Consider the following 10956-nt stretch of genomic DNA (forward strand, 5'->3'; position numbering starts at 1 on the left):
TCCCTTGCTTCTCCCCCCAAATGGTCAACCATGAGAGTCAACAGAGCCTGATCTGGGGCAGAAAGATAACGAGCACGTGCACACATCTGCACCTCCTCTAGCCACTCAACAATACCTACCCCTGTTCTGCCAGTGAATATAGGGCACTTACGATCTCGAGGAAGGACGACCAACCGTTCTGGGGCAACAGCTGCTAAACCTGCTGACGGGGCACCACCAGCCACAGCCGAAGGAATGGGGGAGGCCCTACCAGAGCTCCCCGATGAACCCGCCTGCTCCTGAAGATGTTGTGCATTGTCTGCCTTTAGTTGTAACACTAGCTCCCTTAACTGCTGCACCTCTTCCTCCATACCAACCGTGGGGGGATGTAATGCACCTCAACCATTTTCACCACCAATTGATTCCTCAATGCAAACACTGCTGCCTCGGCTCCGCCCTGGGTACAAGCAGTACCTGTAAGAAAATAAAACAAATTAAATACAAAACACAACACAAAAAAAAAAATGCTAAAGTAAAACTAAACAAAAACACAGTTGAACAAAACATACATAATTAATCAAAAGGTCAATGGAAACAATTCTCTGTCCTGAATTCAATTACTTCAATCCTGCTGACAACGCCAGAATGTAGCAAGACGAGGGTGTGATTCCATTTAAATACGTAATACTAACTTAAATAAGTTGCCAACAACGGCACTTAGGGAATTTCGCCCTAGGAAATATTGATAGGTCACACAGGTTCGTATGAAATAAGGCCAGGGCAGAGAGTGTTTCACATTTAAACAAATAATTTTATTAACAAAATACTAAGTAACTTAACAAAAAGAAAGAAACCACACCAACTACATATACTAATTAAGAAGGCATGCCATTACTGAATAAAATTAAAAGTATGGGCCTAATTTAATATACAATATACTATTTAAAATACACAGTGGCTAAAAGGATAAAGCAAAACACACCAAAATGAATCAAAACATACAGATCAATTAATTCAAACCAACCAAAATTGAAAACACACACACACACACACACCACAAAATGCCAATTGTATAAATATACAATAACTAGACCCAACCAACAACAAAAAAAAAGGCTAAAACCGGCAGCCCGCTTAGAGCTAAGACACAGCTGGAACTGGGCCGACCAGGCAGAGGGCAATCCCACAGGGGGAGAGAGAGCGACACCCAAAAAAAACAGACCAAGCCGCCGTTCAAACCCCCGCTGAGGCAGCAGTGCAGCAGATCACTGAAGGGAAGGGAAGATTTCGCACCATTTATATTATATTTCGCATGGTATATATTCAATCAAATGGAATACAATACGAGACATGCATACATACCCCCCACGGTTCCACAGCGCACACACATAACCAGCCAAAGGCCAGATCGAGACAGCCCGCACAGCAACGATTCGCTCTAAAACAATCAAGGGAGCATTGTGTTTAACCGCGATACACTACCTGCACACAGCTAATGGCATGCAAGCAGACAGCACACTTACCACACGGACCGAGAGCAGTGTCGCGTGCATACAGGATGCTGCAGGTTTAGGGATATTAACCACCGGCTAAACTGTTGCGCTGCAGGCCATAACAGCTGTAACAGCACTCGCATCAGTACACCACAACGCCGGATCACTGTCACCAACAGCCAAAATGCCCAGTCCAGGTAAGAAAGAGACTGACACAGGTGCATCACCACCTGTACTTATAGGCCACGGCAGGGGCATCCGGTTGTCAAGGCACCAGCGCAGTGCCATATAGTGGCGGGAGGGAGAAAAACCCTCAACCTGCCACACGTGCATGCTATTTGTCCGAGCGGACACAGTGGGGAGAGAGAGGGAGAGAGAGAGTGAGTTGTGGGGCAGATGCGTACTGCGCCAGAAACCATAATGAAAAGAACAGAAAGTTGTGAACACTTGTCATAATTCAGGAGAAATGTGACCCGTGAGAGGACAATGAAAAACGGGAGTGTCCTGCGAGCTAACCGGAGATAACCTCTGTTGCTCCTTGTTTACTTCTGCAGCCTGCAACAGCATGCTGTGTGTGACGTCGTGTTATTCTTCTGTGCATGCGGGTCACTTTCAGGCCGTGTACAACAAAAAAAATTGGATCTGGGAAAAAAATCGGAAACAGTCTGAATGTTGCCTAATTCTATCTATGGATGATTGCCTACCCAGCCCTGCACACTGCTCCTATACCTGTCACTGTTTCTGGTTGCATTGTCCTCCTCCTGCTGCTTCTGTTCCTCATCCTTCTCCTACAGCTCCTCCTGTTCCTCCTCCTCTTTCTGCTTCCAACTGTTGTTTATAATATATATAAAAATAATATAGCCTATATGCATATACATAAATGCATATATAAATAATAATAAGTATTAACTGCCTGTGCTGGGGCCTCATCTGTGCTGCCACAGCACCTTTCCACCAAGGAAGAGGTCAGTTAATTTGGCACAATTTACTGCCTCGTGCCACATTTATTTTTCCTCTTTCTTTTCGACATATTTACCTGCGCTGTTGTGCTCGTCACACAAACCTGGGCTGAGTTCAGCCCCAACAAAACGTTTTGAGATTGAACACCCAGCTGGAAAGTAAACTCCTTTGATCTGTGCCATTGAGCCAATCAGATTTCAGCAAAAATGAGGATCGGTCCATATTGGAAGGGGCTGCTCATATTAGTAAAGTATCAGTTTGGCCCAGTCTATAGATAGATACAGTGGGTACGGAAAGTATTCAGACCCCTTTACATTTTTCACTCTTTGTTTCATTGCAGCCATTTTCCAAAAATCAAAAAAGTTCATTTTATTTCTCAGTAATGTACACTCAGCACCCCATCTTGACAGAAAAAAACAGAAATGTAGAAATTTTTGCAAATTTATTAAAAAAGAAAAACTGAAATATCACATGGTCATAAGTATTCAGACCCTTTGCTCAGTATTTAGTAGAAGCACCCTTTTGATCTAATACAGCCATGAGTCGTTTTGGGAAAGATGCAACAAGTTTTTCACATCTGGATTTGGGTATCCTCTGCCATTCCTCCTTGCAGATCCTCTCCAGTTCTGTCAGGTTGGATGGTAAACGTTGGTGGACAGCCATTTTCAGGTCTCTCCAGAGATGCTCAATTGGGTTTAAGTCAGGGCTCTGGCTGGGCCATTCAAGAACAGCCACGGAGTTGTTGTGAAGCCACTCCTTCGTTATTTTAGCGGTGTGCTTAGGGTCATTGTCTTGTTGGAAGGTAAACCTTCGGCCCAGTCTGAGGTCCAGAGCACTCTGGAAAAGGTTTTCGTCCAGGATATCCCTGTACTTGGCCGCATTCATCTTTCCTCTCGATTGCAACCAGTCGTCCTGTCCCTGCAGCTGAAAAACACCCCCACAGCATGATGCTGCCACCACCATGCTTCACTGTTGAGACTGTATTGGACAGGTGATGAGCAGTGCCTGGTTTTCTCCACACATACCGCTTAGAATTAAGGCCAAAAAGTTCGATCTTGGTCTCATCAGACCAGAGGATCTTATTTATCACCATCTTGGAGTCCTTCAGGTGTTTTTTAGCAAACTCCATGCGGGCTTTCATGTGTCTTGCACTGAGGAGAGGCTTCCGTCGGGCCACTCTGCCATAAAGCCCCAACTGGTGGATTGCTGCAGTGATGGTTGACTTACTACAACTTTCTCCCATCTCCCGACTGCATCTCTGGAGCTCAGCCACAGTGACCTTTGGGTTCTTCTTTACCTCTCTCACCAAGGCTCTTCTCCCCCGATAGCTCAGTTTGGCCGGACGGCCAGCTCTAGGAAGGGTTCTGGTCGTCCCAAACGTCTTCCATTTGAGGATTATGGAGGCCACTGTGCTCTTAGGAACCTTAAGTGCAGCAGAATTTTTTTGTAACCTTGGCCAGATCTGTGCCTTGCCACAATTCTGTCTCTGAGCTCTTCAGGCAGTTCCTTTGACCTCATGATTCTCATTTGCTCTGACATGCATTGTGAGCTGTAAGGTCTTATATAGACAGGTGTGTGGCTTTCCTAATCAAGTCCAATCAGTATAATCAAACACAGCTGGACTCAAATGAAGGTGTAGAACCATCTCAAGGATGATAAGAAGAAATAGACAGCACCTGAGTTAAATATGAGTCTCACGGCAAAGGGTCTGAATACTTATGACCATGTGATATTTCAGTTTTTCTTTTTTAATAAATTTGCAAAAATTTCTACATTTCTGTTTTTTTCTGTCAAGATGGGGTGCTGAGTGTACATTACTGAGAAATAAAATAAACTTTTTTGATTTTTGGAAAATGGCTGCAATGAAACAAAGAGTGAAAAATGTAAAGGGGTCTGAATACTTTCCGTACCCACTGTATATAGACAGAGACAGCATTCGCAGCAGCTGACCGGCATGCCAGCTGGCGCAGTAACAGATCATTTAAAGTTGAACATAAGAAAGTGAAAAATAAAAACTCTTGAACACTGGCTGATTCAGCCTGAAATGGACCGGCCGTTTGGGAATGTTCCCGAAATTCCCAACTGCCAATCCGCCCCTGGCTGAGTGCACACTGCGAGACAACCACAGCTATCTTTGCCTTTACCAGAGGAAACCCCACTGTACAATCGCATATTGACTGCATTTGTAGCTCAACACCATATTATGTAATATCATTAATATAAATTGATAAAAAAATATTTAATTGAATCTTCCTATTGCATTCCAATTTACAGTTCCAGGGGTATGAACTTATTTGTGTAAACTGTAATTTATAGAAATTAATGGAAAAACTGGAAACTTTACAAAGCTAAATCACTGTTTAAGGTTTAACTATAATTATTTAATTATTAATTATTGCTAATTAAATGGTTGCCTTTTCTTGACCACTCAGATCTCTGCAACATACATACATGTGTTTGATCCCATTAATTTAGAAAAATGTTGACTGTGTTCAACTAAACTAATCTGACTCAATAAAATCACTTAAGGTTTAAGTTGTAGCCACTGAAATTATTTTAGGCACAGTTTACTACTACACTATACAGTACAGTATATCTAATATGATGTACTGTAACCTAATATTGCTACATTATTAAAGCAATATTATAGTTAAACACTTAAGACTTTAAGGGGAATTTGAGAAGTTGGGGGAATGGAGAGTTAGTGAAAAAGGAAAAACCACAACAAATTAATTTACTTTGGGATAAAAGAAATGATACAAAGTGACAAACGCCACTTCAACTAGTGAGAATCATGGCTATCTTTTCATTTTTTACCTTTAAAAAATCAGCTGTTAATCTCCTGAAGATGAAAATCTTATTTTCAAGAGAGATCTGGGCAAGAAGGTAACTAAATCTGAATTATGGCAATAAATATAATACAGAAGAACACAAACAGGCCAAGTAAACTGTCAAACAGTTATGTGATTATCCAATACATATACAGTACAGGTATTTCAATTCTAAACACATGGATTTTATTTGGATTATGCTACTGGTGACATAACATTGTTCACCAAGTTACAGTTGAGTTTTTTTAAATTGCTAACCTGTACTGCTCAAAACTCTTCACACAGTCAGCGAATCAGAAGTGTATGTGGACCAGACTGTGAATCATTTTTAATTGCATTCACACAAAATGCATTCAATGACCAAATTTGATTTCTCCAAAATCCATGAACACTTTTCTAATTACTACTAAACACTTGCAAAATACAGTATATTTGCAGTACATTTTTCAAATGCTAACACACTGTGTCCAAAACTGATCAAGACAATCTCCTGAACTCCAAACTGAATGTCAGAATTGGAAAGAAAGGTGATTTAAGCAATTTTGAGCGTGGCATGGTTGTTGGTGTTGGAGTATTTCACAATCTGCTCAGTTACTGGGATTTTCACGCACAACCATTTCTAGGGTTTACAAAGAATGGTGTGAAAAGGGAAAAACATCCAGTATGCGGCAGTCTTGTGGGCGAAAATGCCTTGTTGATGCTAGAGGTCAGAGGAGAATGGGCCGACTGATTCAAGCTGATAGAAGAGCAACTTTGACTGGAATAACCACTCGTTACAACCGAGGTATGCAGCAAAGCATTTGTGAAGCCACAACACGCACAACCTTGAGGCGGATGGGCTACAACAGCAGAAGACCCCACCGGGTACCACTCATCTCCACTACAAATAGGAAAAAGAGGCTACAATTTGCAAGAGCTCACCAAATTGGACAGTTGAAGACTGGAAAAATGTTGCCTGGTCTGATGAGTCTCGATTTCTGTTGAGACATTCAGATGGTAGAGTCAGAATTTGGCGTAAACAGAATGAGAACATGGATCCATCATGCCTTGTTACCACTGTGCAGGCTGGTGGTGGTGGTGGTGTAATGGTGAGGGGGATGTTTTCTTGGCACACTTTAGGCCCCTTAGTGCCAATTGGGCATCGTTTAAATGCCACGGCCTACCTGAGCATTGTTTCTGACCATGTCCATACCTTTATGGCCACCATGTACCCATCCTCTGATGGCTACTTCCAGCAGGATAATGCACCATATCACAAAGCTCGAATCATTTCAAATTGGTTTCTTGAACATGACAATGAGTTCACTGTACTAAAATGGCCCCCACAGTCACCAGATCTCAACCCAATAGAGCATCTTTGGGATGTGGTGGAACGGGAGCTTCATGCCCCTGGATGTGCATCCCACAAATCTCCATCAACTGCAAGATGCTATCCTATCAATATGGGCCAACATTTCTAAAGAATGCTTTCAGCACCTTGTTGAATCAATGCCACGTACAATTAAGGCAGTTCTGAAGGCGAAAGGGGGTCAAACACAGTATTAGTATGGTGTTCCTAATAATCCTTTAGGTGAGTGTATATCTGCAGCACATTTTTCAAATGCTAACCAAAACTGTTAAAAACACATTACAGTTTTTTTCGATTGCTACACGACAGTGAGCACAACTGGAGCTACATGTGCAAAACTCTAACTACAGTCTGCACTACCAACAGTCACCTGAGCTAAACAGTTCACATCACCTGCAAAACTCATTCCAAGCAACAAAACGTCTCGGGTTACGTATGTAACCCTTGTTCCCCAAAGAAGGGGAACGAGACACTGCGTCGGTGACGACACTATGGGAACGCCTCTGGGCGTGGCAGGTCTGAAATCATGAATGAAACTACTCAAATCCTATTGGCGTTGCTAGAACGGTAGCGTGTGACGGCGTAACTGGAGGCGTATATAAGTACGCCGGCACACCGGACACATTAGCTCTTTGCTATGAAGCAAGGCACTCTAGGCGGGGCGAGGTGTGGCCGACCGACGCAGTGTCTCATTCCCCTTCTCGGGGAACAAGGGTTACATACGTAACCCGAGACGTTCCCCTTCGAGGGAACTCAAACTGCGTCGGTGACGACACTATGGGAACGAGAATACCCACTATTCCACGCGGAAGCCCCCGCCTGCCCCCCCAGCGTGCAAAACCTGTAGGCACGACTAGGAGGAGAGCGCACGGGTGCCGGGTGCAGAAGGAAGGTCCAGACAGTAAAACCGGATGAAAGTGTGAGGAGTGGCCCAGCCAGCTGCCTCACACAAATCCTGGAGCAAAGCCCCTACGAGGAGGTTCCCTAGAGGCCTCCATGTCTTGAGTAGAGTGCGCCCTTACGGCCATAGGTGAAGGTAACCCACGCACCTGATAGGCCAGGGAAATAGTCTGAACAATCCAGTTGCTGATCGTGGGTTTAGAAGCGGGGACCCCAGCCTTGGGGCACCCGAAACACACCAGCAACTGGTCTGCTTTCCTCCACCGGGAGGACCTCAGAGTGTAAATACTCAGTGCTCTGAAGTCTCCCGTCCTCTGCCATCACATGAGGTGGGGGATGAAACGCCTGCAGCACCGTAGACCCTGCCAACCTGGACAGAACCTTAGGGACATAGCCCGGACAGGGGTGCAGGATGGCTCTGACCCTCCCCGGGGCAAACTCCAGGCATTGAGGAGAAACCGAAAGTGCCTGGAGATCCCCCACCGTCCTCAGAGAGGTGATAGCGAGGAGAAAGGCCATCTTAAGGGTCAGGTGCTTGGCCTCAGCCGACTCCAGGGTTTCGAAGGGGGCCTCAACCAGCGCTTCGAGAACCACCGCCAGGTCCCAAGTGGGAACCCTGGAACGAGTCACGGGTCTCATCCTCCGGGCTCCACGGAGGAAGCGCACGACCAGTGGAAGCCTCCCCAGAGGCCCATCCCTCAGAGGGGTGTGGAACGCCGCCACAGCAGCCACATACACCTTGAGTGTGGATGGGGAAAGGTCAGCAGAGAAACAGTCCTGGAGGAACTCCAGTACCATAGTCACCGGACAGGTAACTGGGTCCACCGCCCGTTCTCTACACCAGGTGGCAAACACATTCCACTTCAGGCCGTACGTCCTTCTCGTGGACGGGGCTCTGGAGCTGAGCAGCGTCTCGACTGTCCCCGCCGTTAGGCCCGCCTCCAGGAACCCTCAGGGGCCAGACCTACAGTCTCCACAGGGCGGGGCAAGGGTGAAAGACCTGGCCCTCCGCCTGAGAGAGCAGGTCCCTCCTCAGGGGGACCTGCCATGGCGGGCCTTCGAGGAGCGATATTATGTAAAACCGCCATTGTGTGCAGGCTCGCACCAGCCCGGCCCGCCGCTGTGTACGCCTTGCCCACCAGAGCAGATGTCATGCGACATGGCTTGGTGGGCAGCGCCGGCTCTTTAAGGGACGACACAAGGCCGGGCGAGAGATAGCTGGCCAAAGCATCCTCAACCCGGGGCATCGTCCCATAACCAGAGCCCTTGACCCCTGCAACGTCACTATAGACCCGGAGCAGGGGAGTAGTCAAACGTGCTGAGAAGGGCTTACCCCAGGATTTGCACAACTCGTCATGCAAATCCGGGAAAAAAGGGCAGAGACTGGCGTGGAGGCAGCGCACGGCGCTGCAGGAAGCGCTCATCCAGCTTACTGGCAGCCTGTGTGTCTCTGGCATGGGCTGCGGCCAATCAAGCTGGAGCTTGCCCACTGCTCGTGTCACCACCTCCAAGACCTCGTCATAGCTCGGCGCTGACTGATGACGTTGCTCCGGTACCTGGAAGTCTTCCTCCTCCAAAATGCTGAGCACATCCAGCTCCTCAGAGCCGGACAGCTGTAGCCTCTCCAGGCTCACACCCCGAGCGGGAGAAGCCGAAAAACGGGCTCCCGAACGGGGAAGAGGGGAGTCGGAGCCAGCAGACGAGGAACGGGAAAAAGCCTCAGCAGTCCCAATGCCGTCGGTAATGTCGCGCTGGGAGCCCCATGACCGAAGCCGCCGCGCCGCCTCAGCGACAGCCGGGCCCGAGCCACGGGGAGACCGGCATCCGGCCGTCTCCATAGAAAAGAGCGGCACGGGACCTCAGCACCCTCAGGGGCAGGGCCTCGCAATGGCTGCAAGCAGCCCCCTCGAGAGCTGCCTGGGCATACGGCATCCCCAGACAGGAAACACACAGGGCATGAGTGTCCCCAGCCGTGATGTAGTGCGGGCATGGAAAGACACACTGCCTGAACTGCTCACCAGCCATCTCCTCTGCTTCTCCTTCCAGGTAACTTCTTGTGGTAGCTTTCTTCTGCTTAGTCTCAAACATGCCAGAGTGCCTGCTGAATAGAAAAAAGCTAATGTGTCCGGTGTGCCGGCGTGCTTATATATACGCCTCCAGTTACGCCATCACACGCTACCGTTCTAGGATTGGAGTAGTTTCATTCATGATTTCAGCCCTGCCACGCCCCAGAGGCGTTCCCATAGTGTCGTCACCGACGCAGTTCGAGCTCCCTCGAAGGGGAACTCTTAACACATGGCTCAAAACAGGCTCAGTGCAGCCAAACACTATGCACAACCCTCACTGAGATAACACACTGTCACTCAGAACACACTGAGAGTAAAAACACTAGCATCAAACACCAATACAGAAAATACAAACTTTTCGTCTTTACAGTTTGAACAATTTCAGTGACGTCATACAAAGTAATATTTTCTTCAAAGAAAAGAGTGACATTCTTTCACATGATTTTTTAAAATTTTTAGAACATAACAATTCCTTAAGGTAAATGAAAATGAGCAGTTTGCTTCAATAGTCTGTAGTAATTTACGGAATTACAGTAAAAAAAAGGTAGAAACTAAAAGTACATACTGTAATTCGAACAAATAATTGAGCGCTAATCCTGCCTCTCTCAATGAGAGACCATGGTTCACGACATGGTCTATAAGTGTAGCCCTTATTTCATCTGAAATAACAGTTCTTTGTCTTCTTTGTCTCCCTCCACGAACCCGTCTTCCTTGTTCCATTTCCAAAATTAGTCTTTCTGAGCTCTACCTCATATATATATATATGTGTGTATGTGTGTGTGTGTGTGTGTGTTCACTAACAAGTCCAAAACAAAACACCTGCTTAGCCTTTCAGCTGAAATTGCAATCAGCAGTGTTTGAAAGGCACAAGGCTGAAATCTATTATGTTTTGAATGTGTGGTTCACAGTTTTGACAGCAGTGTGTTAGCATTTGTGCTAACAAAGTGCTGTAAATCCACAGTGTTGTGCAGGTTGTGGTTAAGGTCATGGGATAAGTGTGTAGCGTTTTGAAAACTGTGTTCAAGCAATGAAAAACGAACTAGAGTTTGGTCCACAAGAACTGCTGCTGTGCAGACTGTAGTTAGAGTTTTGCACATGTAGCTCCAGTTGTGCTCACTGTCGTTTAGCAATCGAAAAAAAATGTAAAAACAGAATGATTGCAAAAGTAACTGGACAGATAAATATAGAAAATCTTGAGAAATGTGTGTAGTGTTTTGAATGTGGTTTTACTGTAAAACTGCAAGCTGAGTGTAAAGCAGGAAATGTGCTTGTATTTTAGAAGAATTGGTTCAGGGGTTTGGTACATCAATTACAGGTTGTGGTCATTGTGTCTCAGGTACCAGTGTTACTGTGGAAACAACTGAGAAAAACTATTGCAG

General features: G+C 46.1%; 1 long non-coding RNA gene across 1 annotated transcript; it reads right to left on the reverse strand.

The window, feature by feature from the left end:
* Positions 1-1188: 1188 nt before the first annotated feature.
* On the reverse strand, positions 1189-1639 carry LOC119890776. The gene is made up of 3 exons (XR_005442298.1): positions 1503-1639; positions 1342-1417; positions 1189-1247 (listed from the first exon to the last, which is right to left on the reverse strand). It is a non-coding gene; the product is annotated as an uncharacterized LOC119890776 (long non-coding RNA).
* Positions 1640-10956: the final 9317 nt, after the last annotated feature.

This window comes from Micropterus salmoides, unplaced genomic scaffold, assembly GCF_014851395.1.
Source record: "Micropterus salmoides isolate LMB-PRFRI ecotype aquatic unplaced genomic scaffold, ASM1485139v1 Ms_hic_scaffold_6, whole genome shotgun sequence".
Classification (NCBI taxonomy): Eukaryota; Metazoa; Chordata; class Actinopteri; order Centrarchiformes; family Centrarchidae; genus Micropterus; species Micropterus salmoides.